Genomic DNA, 18,787 nt, shown 5'->3' on the forward strand with positions numbered 1-18,787 from the left:
CTAAAGTGTAAACATTCTCAAGCTACAGGAGGTCATATAATCTAGGGGTCCTCAAACCACAGGGGGTACCGGTACCGGTCCTTGGCCTGTTAGGAACCACGCAGGACAACAGGAGGTGAGCTGCAAGCAAGCTAGCACTAGCCTGAGCTCCGCCTCTGTCAGATCAGCGGTGGCGTTAGAGTCTCAGGAGAGCGAACCGTATGGTGAACTGCGCACGCTAGGGATCTAGGTTGTGTTCTCCTTATGAGAATCTTTCTAATGCCGGATGATCTGAGGTAGAACAGTTTTATCCCGAAACCATACCCCCGCCCCCATCCGTGGAAAAAATCGTCTTCCACAAAACCGGTCCTTGATGTCAAAAAGGTTGGGGACTCCTGATGTAATCCATCCTCTGAGGACTAGAGAAGTTTGCTGCGTGTGTAGGGAAAGCGCATAGATTTTGGTATCAGGCAACTTGTATTCCAACTCCAGCTCCACAAGTTATTACTTAACCTCTCCAAGCTCCAGTTTCCTTAACTGAAAATACGGAGAGCTGCATTAACCCTGCAAGATTGTATTAGATGATGTACATTTAATTTATACAGAAATTGCTTGGAACACAGTAAATTCATCTAAAAATTTGACAATTATCTTATTTCAACACAGAGCAGACTTGCTTTCTAAAACCTTTATAATAGAAACACCTGTTTTTGAACACTTAAAAATGGAATGCTCCAAATAAAACCTGTCTTTTTAGGAATTTAGATCGTTACTAACTTCCACGTTGCTATAAATATCTTTCTTACATTTTGTCAAAATACTTCCAGTAACATTCTCATTTTGTACCTCTCTTAACGGAACCATGGATTCATCCAACAATTCTAAAGACCCGTTGACTTTCTACACACACTTATTTTTCACTCTCTATTAAATGAAAATTCTCCTGAGGAAAAAATGCTATTTATATTTAATCCCTAAAAATAATCTTTGTAAAATCAGTTCAAAGGCTCCGGAACTTACTAGAATACTTAGTTACTAGGCAAACTTCTCATTATAGTTTAACAGATATAATCCCACATGATAAGTAATGCTCAGACAGTTTAAGCAATTTAATCAGGGTCGTGGATTCCAGTGCCCTGGGTAAAGACAATTAAGACCAGACTAACTTCCAACACACATGGAAAAGGAATAAGTTGAGACATGTACCTTGTGATTTTTTTTTTTTCTTTTCCTTTCTTAAACATACTTTTCTTCCCCACATAGATAATTTTCTCCCGTGGTCTTACTTAATTTGACAATTTTTAAATTCTGCAATTGACTATAAATGTAGACACAGTTAAGGTAATTTTTATGTATGTAAACTATTCTTTTTCTCAGCAAATTTGCCACCACTTATAAATTTTCTAATTAAAGTTCTAATTCATTCAGTTTTGCTAACATTTGCTTTGACTCATGAAGGATATAAAATGTTGGAATAAATATTCATAATTTCCTTTCTCTCTAGAACAAAATCAACCCATTTTATCAGAAGTGGTACTTCCTCCCATTTCTTCAGGTTCCTTATCAACATCAGAATGTTATAAACCCAGGGGATCAGCATAAGACAAGTGTCTACCCCTTTGCTCCCACTGTAGTAAGTTTTGCATTTTTAAGAGGCGAGGGGTACAGGATAAAAATAAATACAGTGGCCAGGTGCAGTGGCTCAGGCCTGTAATCCCAGCAGTTTGGGAGGCCAAGGCAGGAGGATCACCTGAGGACGGGAGCTCGGGACCATCCTGTCCAACATGGTGAAACCCTGTCTCTACTAAAAATATAAAGATTAACTGGGGATGGTGGCACGTGCCTATAATCACAACCACTTGGAAGGCTAAACCAGGAGAATCACTTGAACCATGGAGTTGGAGTTTGCAGTGAGCCAAGATCTGCCACTGCACTCCAGCCTGGCAACAGTGAGACTCTCTCTCAAAAAAAAATACAGTAACTAGAGGCAAAATACACCCAAAAGTTCTAACTTTAAAAGTAGGGCAGTCCAAATACAATAACAAATAACAATAGTAGCAATAGTGACAAATAAGTACTAATTTAATTTAAATTTAACATACATGTCCTAAGTATTTGCTCATATATCATTTCACTTGGTCCTTCAAATAATTCTTTCATGTAGGGGGAAGGATAGAAATCAGTATCTTCATTTAACAAAGGAAATGTAATGTAGGGAAATGTAAGGAAGTACTTGCTCAAATGCCAAGTAACCATTTCCATTTTGTTTCATAAAATGAATTTGTCTTAAGGAAATTTTTCTAATATGAGCAATAAATAACACAAGTCCTCCTCAGCCTTTTGATCAAATCATAAAATTAAAGCTTTTTTGTCTTGTTACAGGACCAGTAAATATAGCCACCCAATAAAAAGCCTAGTTTGATTTCCCTTATTTCATCTCCAGGAATAATTAAAAGTCCAAAGAAAGGGAAAAATAACAATTTTATAAGTAATTAAACATACTATTTATATTTTTTAAGGAAATCTGCCGGCATCTCTCAGAAAGTAAGTACAAACCACTTATATTAAATATATTTAAAGAATTACTTTTTATTTATCTATTATGGCTTGCTTTTTATTTATAACAATGTGTTATTTATTTTGTGGAAATATAAGGAGAAAAAGGATGTAGTTATACAAACCAGTCAGGTAAAACGTATTTATGTATTTACTGGTTCATTGATGAAATATATCTTAGATGCATGTACATTATTTTTTTACCAATCTTATTCCTTATAAGTATCTTTTTAAATAAGTATGAAAGAGGTAATGAATGGATGTCCATAGGGTCCCAAGAAAATATACTTGTGTGCCATTTGTGAACCACATTGTCAAAGTTAGATATTCCTGAAAAGATTTCTTGTTAGTTTTCCATCACCTTTCTATCACCAATTGGTTGCAAGTTTGTCATCAAATGCTGGACTGGCACTATATTCTTCTTGAATCAGTAGATACATATTTTTTTTTATTTCTTTCCAAGAATAAAGCCCCTCACTCCAAACCTATGAGGACCCTCACTCCAAAATCCAAAAGATGAAACCATTTAATGACACTGTATTTGAAAAAACCAATAGTCAAGCACATTTGGAAACAGTATATAATATCAACTCATATAATAAATAACATGATTTTCTGTATTCTTTAAATTTATTTACTATATTAACTTAAATTTGTAATTGCTAATATAGATTATTATTTCACTGTTAGAATATAAATTAAAAATATTCTGTATATAAAAAATATCACAGTTTTAGTTTGGCATAAAGATTCTGCTATTTACATAGGGAAGCCCTGCAGAGTTAATTGGTTAACAGACCTGGGACAGTGTTCTTGTACCAATGAACAGACACCAAACGTGCTATCATCTTGCTCTACCTCCCTTCCTTTTTGCCCCATTGGTATAGGAAAGCTAGTTTCCGTTTTCATATTAGCCAGTAATTTCTAAGGGAAAGTAGTAGATCTTAATTTGATACTAATGGAGAGTTTGATAAATAGGAAATAGGAAAATTGCACTGTTTTGTAAACATCTGCATTTTTCTTAAAGAAAGAATTATTGAATTTATCTAAGTTTTATAGGGATGTTTGAACACATAAAAATTTAAAAACACTTACTGAGATATATCCTCACTATCAGAATTAAGATATTTTACACTTTTGCCAATAATATGGAAGCATAGCAGATGATGTGTATGTGAGAGTATATGCATCTATATGCATAAGTATACTTATATATCTTTCTTAGAATACATATTTTAAACTGATTTTTCCCTTATGCTACAGTACCGAAGATCACCAAAAAATTAAAAACATAGGAAACCGGTGATAATGAAAGTAAACAACTACTTTTGTCATAATTTTATGAATAATCAAGTAAAGGAGGTTTAAACTTGCATGAATCAACTAACCAAACTAAATTTGCCAGTTCCCATGAGAAATGGAGGCCTAATCAGTTAGCGGTTTTCATTCTTTCTTAAAATTTTTTCAGTTAATTCCACTGTATACATCTTCATTGATACATCTTCATAGTTTCCTATTGATAAATGTTGTTTCTATTTTTTAAATTATAAAAATAACATACTAATATTCTTATAATAGCTTATTTTATACATATATGAATATATTAATAGGATAAATTCCTAAAAGTGAAATTTTTGAGTTAGAGGATATATACATGAAATTTTTATAATATTTCTATCACAAACTTTAATACCATAAATTAATATGTAACACACATGTAACTATAAATTATATCATAATTAATACTTATAGTTCTATATTTTATGTTTTATTTCATACATATATGATCATAAACACTATTTAATTTTCCGTGTGTTTATTTCTCCTTAGAACATTCATTTTAGACAATAACATTACTTTTAATAAAGTTAATATATTAAGTAATAAATTGCTTTTACCACACAGTAAATTCTCATAGTTAATGTTAGACTCTGAATATTACAAGATGATATCAGAAAGATCCTAAGGGACTTATTTCCTGTTGAAAATCTCCTTCAAGTAACTCATATTAGCATTTAGATTGGGCTTCATTTCTTTTAAAAAGCATACACACCCTGAATTTCAAAGTAGTTTCTCTATGTAGTTTGGTTTGTTTTTGAGATTTACAAGGAGTATCATACTTTATGTAGCCTCCTTGGTGTTGCATTTTTCACTCAATAGATTTCTAGCACATTTATCCATATTGTCACTTTATCCATATTGTCACAGCAGATATAATCTACCTATTTACACTGCTGATGATATTCCACAATTCAGTCCTCTATTGCCCTATACTTAGAAGGCATTTGGGTTGTTTAGGTTTAGTATATTTATTTTTAGTTTTGGTAGGTATTTTCAAACTATTTTTCTTTGAGGTGAAATAAAATTTTTTTCCAACCACTAATAAATGGGAATTTACAGTAGCTTTTTGCCCGAGTGGTTGGCATTTCTGATGCAACACTCTAGATCTCAAAGCAGTTTTAGAAACTCATTCATGGGCATTATGCAAGAGAGACCAGAAAGAGAACTCTGCTCCAGGGAGGCCTCAATGGGAGCAGTGACAACCCAAGACCACCCCATCAGACAATGCCAATCAGGGAGGTTTATAGATAGCTGATAGATTTATTTTATAACCTGGCAAGATCTCCACAGCATGATTTTTCATCTTGGATAGTTTTCTGAGTTTGTTACAGGGGCAATTGAAGAGATTTTTCTGCCTCTGAAGGTATTCACTGTGACACAGAGAAAAAAAATAAAGTCAGACTTGACACTGAGGTAAGAAGCAAGGAGGAGGTCAGGTCCTAAAAAGAAATCTTGCCTGTGGTCAGCAAAGAGGCAGCAGGGTGTCTGACACAGCCCTCGCCCTACCCTTGGACAGAGAGGGAATTTCACGTAGGAGGGGAGGAAAAGAGAGATCAGAGTCCAGACTTGTTGTTAATGATCCTCCAAAAGGCAATGCTTCTCTGAATCCAGATCCTCTCTGGGAAGGGAATCTTCTAAATTAGTTTTTTGTTTTCATGTAAATTTTCATTCTTCTAAACTTTTAAACTTTTCAATTTGTTTTTTCCCCTTACCTGTTCTCCATCCAAGCTATTATTTATATAATATTTTTCCTGAAGTTATGCTTTTTAAAAACTTGTCATTGCTAATAATAAGAAACGTTAGGCCGGGCGCGGTGGCTCACGCACTTTGGGAGGCCAAGGCGAGTGGATCACCTGAGGTCAGGAGTTCGAGACTAGCCTGGCCAATATGGTGAAAGCCCATCTCTACTAAAAAAATACAAAAATTAGCCAGGTATGGTGGTGGGTGCCTGTAATCCAAACTACTCAGGAAGCTGAAGCAGGAGAATCACTTGAACCCAGGAGGCGATGGTTGCAGTGAGCCAAGAGAGTACGTTTGCACTCCAGCCTGGGCGACAAGAGAGATACTCTGTCTCAAAAATTAAAAAAAATAAAAATAAAAATAAAAGGAAAGTTATATGTACTTAACTCACAAGTTTGATTATATATATATGTTTTAAATAAACATGCAATTATTAAAATTATTTAAATGAGTTGCCTAAAAGCATGTGCTTTCTCAATTACTCTTGTGAAAAATTCATTCATTCAATTATTATTTATTTAAGAAATGTTGTATTTAGCAAATACTATGTCCCTTCCATGTTTCCAGATCTTAGAGATAAAAAAGTGATTAAAAGAAGCATTACAGATAAATTTATTTTTATTCTTCTTGTTTATAAAAGAGTAGTTTTTCTCTATACATCCAAGAGGCAATTATGTATAATCAATACACTGAGAACAATGTGTCTAATTCTTGTTTTATTCCTTTACGGAAACACCAAAAAAGACTGTTAATATGGTAAAGTATTGTTTGTATATGAAGCTGTATTTGATTCATATTTCTAAAAACTAAACATTAAAATATTAATACTCCTGAAATTCTCCTCTTTTAATAAAATTGAGTGATATTTTAGTTTACTTAAAAATCCTCACATGTATACATATGTAACTTACCTGCACATTGCTCACATGTACCATAAAACCTAAAGTATAATAATAATAATAATAATAATAAAGAAAAAAATAAATAAATAAATAAATAAATAAAATCCTCTTTACTCCTTAACTGTGATTTTCTCAATTGACCTTAATTTTTTTCAGTCAAGACCTTCCAGGTTAGCAAGATCTCTCCACATAGCCTAAGTATTCTATGTTTTTTGCTGCTTCTTTCTTTTTTAAAAAAACAGATTTCTACCATTTTTTGAACTGAGAATTTTATTGCAATTAATCTTTTTCACCTGTCATAATAATACCTTTGTTGTAATATAAAAAAGATCTTTTGTCCACAAATATTAAGAATATACTGCTAAGTATTCAATTGCCCTGATTCTAAAATTTTGATTATTATACTTTTTATTTCTCAAATAATGTTCTAGTAGGTTATCTCTGGTGAGGAAAATGGTAATTTTAAAATGAAACAATTAATGAATTCATTGAGAAATACTCTGTTTCTTGCTGTTGACTAATTATTTTAAGTAAATTAGGTGTTATGCTATTGACATATCAAATGGAAACAAAGGAAAACCCTTGTAAAAAATACAGACTCAAAGTCATTTTAGAGGTCTGGAATGAACCATCTACATGGTCAAGAGTAGCTGTTCTATCACACACTTTCAGATAATATATGTCTGAACTCTGTTACATTGGAAAAATGAATTTTTAAAACAAGCCAGCCAAATCAGGATTCTGGCAGTTGCCTTCACTGTAGTTTAATATCGTTTAGGAGTTGAATACTGGACTGGGTTATAAGTTATGTAAATCACAGGTTCAGGGAACACCCACTGTGGGAGAAAGTGCCAAGTGGGAGAGCACAATTGGAAAGGGTCTTCAGAATATTAAATATAAATTGTGGCACAGGATCTTGTGGCCTGGGGCCCAAAGCAAACAACATCTTCCTTCTTAGTGCCTTGAGAAGCATGCTTTACCCTTTCTCTCCACCTCAAACTGTGGGCCTATGGACACTGATATAAAAAACACTGGTCCTCCAAGAAGGAACATGCAGACTTTGCCACACACCTCAGTAGGCTTAATTATTTTTCCTCTCTCTCTCTCTCTCTGTCTCTCTCTTTTGCACCTGCCCATATTACATAGAAATTTGACATTATATGAACAATGTAGGTAAATGGAAAATATGAAATAAAATGTATTTTCAGTCAGGTACCATTATGTTGACACAGGACATGTCCTTTCAATGAATACTTATATTAATTTAATTCAGAATAGATTTCTATAAAGTATGACTTTGTTTCTTGGTAGTAACAGCTTGGCCCTGAATTATTAAAATAATTAGCCTTAATTCTATATTATTATGATATGGACAAAAATTACTATTGGGTTATCCAAGTGAGGTTATTTTTTCATTTTCTTTCCCTAAGGAATCAACTGAAGTATTCACCAAGGTAAGTAAGTTTTGTTCAAACAAAACAACAAAATATAATCTCAAAACATTTTCTTCTGTATTTTATGACCATTTATTTTTGTTATTAACAGAAAACTGAGCTGACTGAAGATGAAAAGAATTACTAAAAACATCTGGTAAATTTTCCATACAAACATAGCACAATTAGACTTTACTTGGAAACTGCCAAGTTGCAATCCTCTTGATAAAACAAAAAAAAATACTATGTTTACCAGTTCCAATTTTTATAACAGTCTTCCCTTTTTAAAAATGGTTACAGAAGCATTCCCCAACTGTAACACTTATATTATTGCTAAGTATCCACCCAACAATTATTCCATGGCAATTCTAAAATTCCATTGATTTTCCACTTTGTAAAAATGAGAACTTAGCCTAAAAGAAGATGCCACTGTATTTAATTCCAACTTAAATCCCTACGACAATCTGTGGCTAAATCTATATAGATAAATAGAATATAGAAGAGGGGCACATGTACTCATAATAAAATATATGGGAGGCATTATGCAAATAAAGTGCTCTTTCCATATTAATTCATTTACTTCTACAAGATAAATAACACTCAGAGATTAACTGCTCAGTGTCATAGATTCCACTAAGTTAAATCACACATTCTATATGACTCTGAGGCCCAGCGTTTTCCTCAGAAACAGAAAATAAACCACAACTGAGGACACTTATCTTAGTCAAGAAATTATCTTCTTGCCTTCTTACATGTATTTTTAATTTTATTTTTCCTTGTTTTTGATTTCTTTCATGCAAGAACTGTGGCTTTGGGGTCTGAATTAACCAAATAATTTTCTTACTTCTACAGTTAATTCTATAAATGTAATCATGGAGTTAATTTTGTATGAATAAATTTTCCTTTAATTAGGTTCATTTGGTAAAATGTAGAATTTATCCAAATAGAGTTTTGATTCATTTGGTTATGTTCAGGTCTCTCTGATTCATGGGATATTGAGATAATTATTTATATATTTTTCTAGAACAAAATCAACCAATATTATCAGTTCACCTTGCCCCAATATGTAAAAGCTGTTTATCAATATCACAAAACTATGAAACCATGGAAAAACATGAAGACAAATGCTTACCAAGTTATCCCCACTCTGGTGAGTGCTCTCTTTTTATTTGAAACTTAAAAATAGTTATCTTTTGTGCTAAAAGTAAGCTAGGGGGATGAAACTGATATAATCCCAATAAACTCAAGTAGAAGCTGAAACAAATAAAAATGCCTAAGCTAGAAATTAAATAATAAATCATACAATGCAAATACAGCATAATAAATAAAAATAATAACGTTACAAAAGTAGATGAAATTGTAAAAAGTAGCTGGACCAAGTTCTAGTTAACATTTATCCTTTATCTTATTTAAAAAAAAAAAAAAAAAGAGATTTGACCTAGGGAACATTTCTTCTAATATGAAGAATGAATGAGGGAACAGGACACTGAACCCAGAGAATTAAAATGTATTGTAAACAACATGGGTTTTGGAATCAGAAGACCTAATATAAATAGGCTTTTGAACTTAGGCAAGTCACATTATTTCTCTGGATATTTTTAAATACGATTTAGTTTTTTAGATATGCATGTAGCATTTAAAAGTGTCTTCCATATAATTTTAGAAAAATCAGAATTTAGTACCTCTGATTTGCATATGAGATGGAGATTTGTTCCTATACATTTTTTAAATAAAATTATTCATTTTTTTCTCTTTTCTCTTCAAAGAGGGATTTTTAAGATTCTTGAATTAACTGCTTCTACTTTACTTTGGTAAGTGCCTTTCCCCCTAGAATTTAAGCAATAACTTTCATGTGAAGAAAGTTATATTAAATAATATTACTAAGTAATACACTTTCAGCTTTAATTAAATCATATTTTGGTTTATAAAGTGTTTTAAATTTTGCTTTCATCTTTTTGACTCACAAATGTAAGTTGTCTGTGTAATTTGCATGCATATTTCATTAATACTTTAAATATAAATTATAGTACATTTCCTCCAAAGCTAATGATACATTCAAGCCAGAAGGAATGACTATGAGTGAAAATTGTCACAGGCATAGTGTTCACACAGATGATTTCCTGTCATCTTTTGAGTTGTGCCAAGAAATTCAGACCTGGCACTTTGGTTTGAGAAAAGATATGTAATATCAAGAGAGTTTCATACACAATTCAAGCCATTTAAGACAAATTTCCTGCATCATTTTCTCTGGAAAAATTAATGTTTTCTACAAAAAAATTTGGCTTATTTTTCAAATTTCTCTCTTTGACAATTTATTCAATGGATTTAGAACCATGGTGGCAACTCGAGAAAATTGTAATGTCCTTTGTGTAGTCATGTTTTGTTTTTCTTATTTTGCTCTTACAGCATTCAGGTTTATCTCCTATCCTAGAATTCTCTCATTTAATTTAAACGTTTTGTTCTTTTTATATGTCCCAAACACAAATTTCTAGCATGACAAATTAGGTTTCAAAACAATGAATAATAATAGTGATAATAATTTATCAAGAGCATATAGTGCACCAATTACAATTCTAAGCCCTTGCCTGTATTGACTAATTTAATGTTTACAAAAAACCTATGAAGTAGTTAATACTATCAGCTGATTTTTTTTCCATAAGTTATTGGGGTACAGGTGGTATTTGGTTACATGAGTAAGTTCTTCAGTGGTGATTTGTGAGATCCTGCTGCACCCATCACCCAAGCAGTATACACTGCACTGTATTTATTGTCTTTTATGCACCCCCCCACCGCCTCACTCTTCCCCTCAAGTCCCCAAAGTCCATTGTATCATTCTTATGGGTTTGTGTCCTCATAGATTAGCTCCCACATATCAGTGAGAACATACGATGTTTGGTTTTCCATTCCTGAGTTACTTCACATAGAATAATAATCCCCAATCTCATCCACGTCCTTGCAAATGCAGTTAATTCATTCCTTTTTGTGGCTGAGTAGTATTCCATCATATATACATACCACAGTTTCTTTATCCACTTGTTGATTGATGGGCATTTGGGTTGGTTCCACGATTTTGCAATTGTGAATTGTGCTGCTATAAACATGAGTATGCAAGTATCTTTTTCAAATAATGACTTCTTTTCCTTTGGATAGATGCCCAGTGGTGGGATTGCTGGATCAACTGGTAGCTCTACTTTTAGTTCTTTAAGGAATCTCCACACTGTTTTCCATAGTGGCTGTACTAGTTTACATTTACACCAGCAGTGTAGAAGTGTTCCCTGATCGCCGCATCTATGCCAACATCTACTGTTTTTGATTCTTTGATTAGCAAATAAAAATATAAAGTGGGGAAAGGACACGCTTTTCAACAAATGGTGCTGGTATAATTGGCTGGCCACATGTAGGAGAATGAAATTGGATCCTCATCTCTCACCCTACACAAAAATCAACTCAAGATGTGGACTTAAACCAAAGACCTGAAACTATAAAAATTCTGGAAGATTAGAAAAACCTTTCTAGACATTGGCTTAGGCAAGGATTTCACGACCAAAAACCCGAAAGCAAATGCAATAAAAACAGAGATAAGCAGCTGGGACCTAATTAAAGAGCTTTTGCACAGCAAAAGGAACAGTCAGCAGAGTAAACAGACAACTCACAGAGTGAGAGAAAATCTTCACAATCTGTACATCCAACAAAAGACTAATATCCAGAACCTACAACGAAGTCAAGCAAACCACTAAGAACAAAACAAACAATCCCATCAAAAAGTGGGCTAAGGACATGAACAGACAATTCTCAAAAGAAGATAAACAAATGACCAACAAACATATGAAAAAATGCTCAACATCACTAATGATCAAGGAAATGCAAATCAAAATCACAATGTGATGCCACCTTATTCCTGCAAGAATGGCCATAATCAAAGTATCAGTTGATTTGAGATGAAGAACCTGAGGTGGAATGGAGGTTAAATAAATTGTTCATGATAGTCCTGAGAAAATAAAAAAGCCAAAAAAAAAAAAAATCGAATACAGATTTCCAGCCCTAGGGCTCAAACGCTCTACTACCAATGCTGAACTGCACCCGAAGGGCCACGTTAAGGTTTTTTTGAAAGGATATTTTCTGACTTTGAGTACATTGTTACAAACTTGATTTTATTATGTTATTTTGGCCTTCCTAATAATGAAAAAGGGTCAGGCAACTTCACAAAGTAATCTCATGTGACAAAAATAATACCATAATTGTTATGGATAAGAGCTAAAAATACAGTTGTGTTTTATAAATAGTAATATTTCTTACTGTCATTATTCACATATTTATTCCATTTTTTTTTTTTTTTTTGAGATGGAGTTTCACTCTTGTCGCCCAGGCTGGAGTGCAATGGCTCGATCTCAGCTCACTACAACCTCCACTTCCCGGGTTCAAGCAATTCTCCTGTATCAGCCTCCAGAATAGCTGGGATTACAGGCGCCCGCCACCATGCCCTGCTAGTTTTGTAGTTTTTTTTTCAGTAGAGACAGGGTTTCAACATGTTGGCTAGGCTGGTTTGAACTCCTGACCTCAGGTGATCCACCTGTCTTGGCCTCCCAAAGTGCTGGGATTACAGGCATGAGCCATGGTGCCCCGCCTTATTCTACATTTTTTAAAAAGCTTATCGTATGTCCCATGATGTCAGAGACCTGAGAGATACAAAATTATGATACTAAATTTACCTTCATTAAGCCCTTTTCTGACAAAGACACAGAAATGACAATACAATGTGCTAATTAGAGATAGAAAGATATAATAATACAACAAGGTTAAGCGATGAATCAGAGATAAAATATAAGGCAGAAGGTATTGAATTGACAGAAAAATTACAAAAGAAACAGAGAAGCCAAAAAATGTACAGTGCAATTTGAAGAATTTAATTTTAAAGTGATTTATTGAAATATATGACCCCAAAGTCATTGTATATAAAACATTATTTTACCAAAATCTGCATTCCAATTAGATCAAAAGGCTTAAATTATAGGAAGCAGTAATATCTTATATGCCTAATAAGCAACTTAGAAAATAAGAATAATTAAAGTGTTCCTTCAAAATTGGCTGAAAATATACATATGTACCATTAATAAATAAAAATGCTATTTTTGTATGCTAGATTGAATAAGCTTGCTATTAACTCTCATTCATTAAACTGTTTAACTTTATCTTATCAGGAAACAATTTCTCCTTCTACCTCAGTGACTGTATTGACTCCATCAAGCATGAACACAGATAGTTATTAAAAATCTTATTATGTGCCGTGAATTATCTTAAGCATGAGAAAATATTAGCTCATAATAGTTATAATTAACATTCTGCCAGACTAAGATGGACAAGTGTGTGTGTTCTATACATAAACAAAAACTATCTTCTGTAATATATAAGTCCAGTATTACTTTTTTCTTTTTAGGTTCGCCTGGAAAATCTACCTTTTACAGTTCTCTACCATATTACTTCATACTACCAGCATGTTTGGACAAGCTTATTGCGAAGGCGGGAATACTGAGTCAAAGAAGACTGCAGAATATTTCCTGAATTGCGTATACCCTTCCCATGAGTTAATGTTGAATGTTGGGTTTGCATTGTGGTTTCATTAGGTTGATGATTACTTAAGATGTTTTTACCACTGTTTCTGAGTTACAAAAACACGTTTCTTTTCCCCTCAAAATAAAATTTCGAGTGATAAAAAAAAATCAGCATTTTTATTGTTCATATTAACCACTGAGGCTACCGATGCTAATATAAGTAGTTATTTAACAATTAACTTTAAACTAGCTTGTCTACTACCAAAATGCTTTATATACACTTTCTGGACACTTCAATTTTACTTATCATAACCAATAACCTAGAACACTACAAGTTTTATATTCCCCCACCACAGCTTGGCTCACAGAACTACTTAGCCATCATTCTACCATCTTTCTGATTTATTCATGCTTATAATTTGCCACAACTTTAATCTCAAACCTTCACCAGAGCCCTCAGTCCTCCTCTCTCAGTCCACCTTGTCAGACTAAAGTATGGAGTCAGCCACTAAGACCATAAACCTTTCAAGATTCCTCATTAATGGTGTCACGAAATGAAGAAAGAGCAAAAGCAAACACATGGGTGCATATGTGGGCTCTAAGGCATACTTGGGCTCCAAGGGAGTCAGCACGTCCTGAGAAGATGGAGGGATGGGGAAAGCTATAAGGAAAGCAGATTAGGAAGGAGGGGATAGGGATGAAAGTTATTTATTAAGCATTCGGTTGTAATGGGAAGACATTACAGGAGTTTCCACTGGGGAGTAACATTATATGATATATGTCATCGACGAGCGAAAAACTTTAAATTTTGAAGACTTTATCTTTGACTCCATAGAATACGTCAATCCTTTATAATTCCCATTGTATTCCATTCTATTCAGTTCCTCTTAGTGCTGCTTCCTTTCTTATTCAGCCTGAACACTTAAGGGATTTTCAGAAGTTGACATATGACATATATTTTGAAAGGTGGAATAAGTAGAAGCCAAGAGAATTTTTATTTGTCCTCATAGAATCCATTCACCCCACTCCCATCCACTAAAATTCTGGTTACATTTCATTCTTTCTACTCTGTATTGGCCTCACTTCCTTTCTTACACAGCCCAGACTTCATGCTTCATTATTTTAAATATTATCTTGATAGCTCGTATTTCTGCCCCCCTACACTTAGCCAACCTTACCTGGAAAACACGCAACCACGTAAAATTCTGAATTTGATTTCTACTGCCATTCCACCAAAACAGATGAATTTTAAGTAAGTTTATGTTTTTTAAACTGTGTTGGTAACCAAAGACATCTTATCAAACTCTTTTTCTTGTTGACATTAGTGTTAACTGCCTTCAACTCTCCTTAAACTTCAAACTTATCTCACCAGAAAACAATTTTCCTTTCTACTTCATAGACAATACTGAGTCCATTGAGCGTAAATACTTCTTAGTAGAACACATCAATAATTTTATCTAAATCTGAGCATAACTTTAATTCTCTCAAGTTTTAAAGGATATATGACCTTCTTTTAGTTCAAAGCTAATAGCTCTTTTGATTTTTTAAAAAGTTCCTCTATATTCTATCCTTTTGATAATGTTCGTTGTAGCAAAAGTAATAGTGATAGTTTTAATGCCTAAAATTGAGCAGCTATGTGCAGGGTAATTTATATCTTTGTCTCAATTAATCTTACTATTAAATTTGCTATTATATTGTCAATATAACTATTATTATTATATTATTAAACATAATACTTATTATTTTATTACTACATTTTTATTTTTAATAAATATGAGCATTGTTTCCACTTTGAATATCCAGTACTCAAAACATTATGGGATGTTCAGATGAATTATCAGGTTATTCCATATATTTTAGGCCTAATAGTTTGTTTTCATAAATTAAACTAGAACATAGCATTTATTATAGCTCCTTTTTGCCATTAGAACACAAACATTCACAATTTGCCAAAGACTCTCCAGATTGAAGTTTATCGCATTGGTATAGATATGTGACTAAATATTTTCCCTGTAATTGAAGGAGATTAGGAAAATATTAAAACACAAACACATTATAAAAATCTGCCAATGAGTTGCATACTCATAGCAACATATTTAGTAACATATCTTTGCAGAATGTTTCCCTTGTAAATTAAATCCCTTGATATTTTCAAGAGCATAGCAGTCCATCACGGATGAAAAGGCACCCTATTTCCATGACTACAAATACAAATAGCAGGACATGTTCTGCTCCATCGGTCTTCTAAAATCACTTACTGTTTGTGGATTGAGAAACTGTGTCTAACAAAAGAAGCTACTCATATGCTTATCATCTGTTCTTTTTTCAACTGTCAAACACAAACTACTGATTCCCTATCTTGTTAATCACAAAATAATGAGCTTAACAATACCTATTTTTTAGTATTTCATTCTCTAATAAGGGATCAATTAAGTTTAAACACAGCTTTTCAACTTCTTCATTTACAAAACCATAGTGCCTTTGGAGTTTTACATTACAAATGCCTTATATTAATGATGTCCCTTTGTGATTACTTTTAATGGCAAAAACTACAATTGCTTTTGCACCAACCTAATACTTTTTATCTACTGAGTTGCTTTCTCATATATTTCCGGGCCTATAGCAGTACTCACTAACTATTGTTTAAATGACTAAAAGAAGAAAACAAGAAAGAAAGTAAGGAAGGGAGGGAGGAAAAAAAGAAAAAAGAAAAAAATGAAGAAAAGAATTAATATAAGGGGAAAATAGAAAAAAAGGCAAAACTATGGGAATGAAAAACTACTAAGTGGTTGCTAGAGTTGAGGGAAAGGAAAGATGTTGTTAGGTTTTGTTTGTTTGTTTGTTTGTTTTGTGTGTGTGTTTTTTTTTTACTACAGAGGGGCCACACATGGGAAATGTTAGCATGATGGAACCCTTACATATGATAAAGTAGTGGTGAATATATGACTACATACATTTGCCAAAACATGTAGAAGGCTTAAGGTTTAAGAGTGAATATTGCTAATTGCAAATTAAAAATAGAAGTAAACCAAGATGTTGCAGAAATCTAAGATAGAATGCAGCCTGTGACAAATAAATCCGACAGTATATATAAATATATGCATAGCCTCACCTATGAGGGTAGGAGTAAAGGAGTGAGCTAGGAAACTTCAGGAAACATCATCTTGACTGGATGTTGTAACAACAAAAAAAAATTTGCTAATTTCCTTGAGACATTCTCTTTGACTTATAGGTCATCTAAAAGCATGATGCTTAATTTCCTCATATCTGGTAATTTTTAAGATATATTTCTGTTATTGACACCTAGCTTAATTACATTGGACTGACAAAACACTTATTATTTCTATGTTTAAAAATGTGTTCAGGTGTGTTTTATGGCCCTAAATATGGTCTATCTAGGCATATGTTCCATGTGACTTTGAGAAGAATATGTATTCCATTGTTGTTCAGTGGAGTGATCTATGAATGTCAATTAGATCAAATTGGTTGATAGTGTTGTTCAAATCATTTTTTTTCTTACTGGTTTACTCCCTCAGTTTTTGTCTGAGAAAATACTTCTCCTTCACTTTTGAGGAATATATTTCCTGGACCTAGAATTTTGTGTTGACAGTATTATTTCATTACATTTAAGATTTTACTATTTTCTTCTTTCTTGCATGGTTTCTGACATGCAAGAAATTACGTACCATAATTCTTATCCTTATTTTTCTGTAGATAATCAGTCTCTTTTTTTCTGTTGCTGTCTTCGAGATTTTCTTTGTCTTTGGTTCCCAGCAGTTTCAATACAATATGCTGTGTGTGTGTGTGTGTGTGTGTGTGTGTGTGTGTGTGTGTGTGTGTAGAATTTATTCCTAGTGTTCTCAGGGTATCTTGTTTCAGTGCTTTTAATTTCTGTCCATAATTTTGGAAAGTTTTTGACTGCTATTTCTTTAAACATTTTCTGCTTTGCTCTTTTTTCTCCTAGGATTACAAATGTTAGAACATTTGCTATTTTTCAATTTGTGTTTCAATTTGGTGATTTCTATGACATATCCTCAGGGTCTCTAATCCTTTCCTAGGTTGTGTCAAGTCTATCGATTAGCCAGTCAAATGAATTCTTTTTCTCTGTTGTAAACTTTTATAGCATTTCTAGTTATTCTTTGTTACAGTTTCCTTCTCTGTGCTGAAATTATCTATGTGATCTTGAATCTCATCTATCTTTATCACCAGAATATTTAGTATAATAATCCAAGTTATTTTAAATTCCCTGCTTAAGAGTTTCAACATCTGTGTAACAACTGACTCTTGTTCTGATTATTGCTTTTTTTTAAATCTTCAGACCTTGTTTATACCTTTCTGTGTGTCTTGTGATTTTTTTATTGAATGCCTGTTTTACAGTATAGTCATTAGATAAACATGAGCCCACTTTGTTTCTACGAGGGCCTTAGTTTAGTATAGGGGGTTGTGTTAATCTAGTCCACAAGAGCAGAAATTAAATACTTAAACAAAAGGATTTTGTCACTCCTGACAAACAACACTGAACCTAGCATATGACCTAAGAAGATATCAAGCTAAATTACTTCACATTACTCTGATGTATGATGTGTGCACTGACAACCATTAGTATGCCTCATTTATTCTTTGATATAACATATTACTAGTGCTGTTAGGTTGTCAGTAATAAATTCACAGGATAGAAGAGCTCTTTCAGCTTGTAATATTTGTTTACATTAGTTAATTCATGTTTATAATGCTAATACAAGAAGAGAAACCACATCATTGTTTAAAAATACATTTGTTATTCTATTACATGCTTAACATAAAATGAAGTAAAGCATAAACTTTCTTCATCATAATTTCTAATTGATGCCAAAATAAAGTCAAGTAATGAATATTTGCAAGCTGCATTTAGGAATTAAGCTTAATGTAGTTCCTAAATTTGTCTTTTATTGTCATTTTATGGGAATAATTTCCCTATTTTTATGGTTCTCTGAAATGAAGGAAGTAATTCACAGCCAAATCAGTCAAATTCATAGGTTTTTAAATTATTTTTCTCAGAGTCAATGCTAATTTGTTTCAAAATGAAAGAGTAAACATTAAGTTAGGGACTTATAAATATCCCTGGAAAGAAAGGGATTGAGGCACATTGTCCACGTCAAGACCAGGAGCTGCATCCACTAGTTTGCACCCTGGAAACAACATATCCTTTTTTTTATGTTAAGATGTTCCCATTTTAAAAACTTCTCTACCAGATTTCAGTCAGATGGACTTTAATAGTATACTTGTAAATACATGGCATATTTATATT

General features: G+C 32.9%; 1 long non-coding RNA gene across 1 annotated transcript; it reads left to right on the plus strand.

Moving 5' to 3' along the window:
* The first annotated feature begins 13 nt into the window (after positions 1 to 13).
* Positions 14 to 13,659, plus strand: LOC134739332 (uncharacterized). The gene is made up of 7 exons (XR_010125948.1): positions 14 to 115; positions 2,499 to 2,523; positions 7,949 to 7,972; positions 8,064 to 8,108; positions 8,976 to 9,101; positions 9,718 to 9,762; positions 13,386 to 13,659. It is a non-coding gene; the product is annotated as an uncharacterized LOC134739332 (long non-coding RNA).
* Positions 13,660 to 18,787: the final 5,128 nt, after the last annotated feature.

Source organism: Pongo pygmaeus, chromosome 3 (assembly GCF_028885625.2).
Source record: "Pongo pygmaeus isolate AG05252 chromosome 3, NHGRI_mPonPyg2-v2.0_pri, whole genome shotgun sequence".
Lineage (NCBI taxonomy): Eukaryota > Metazoa > Chordata > Mammalia > Primates > Hominidae > Pongo > Pongo pygmaeus.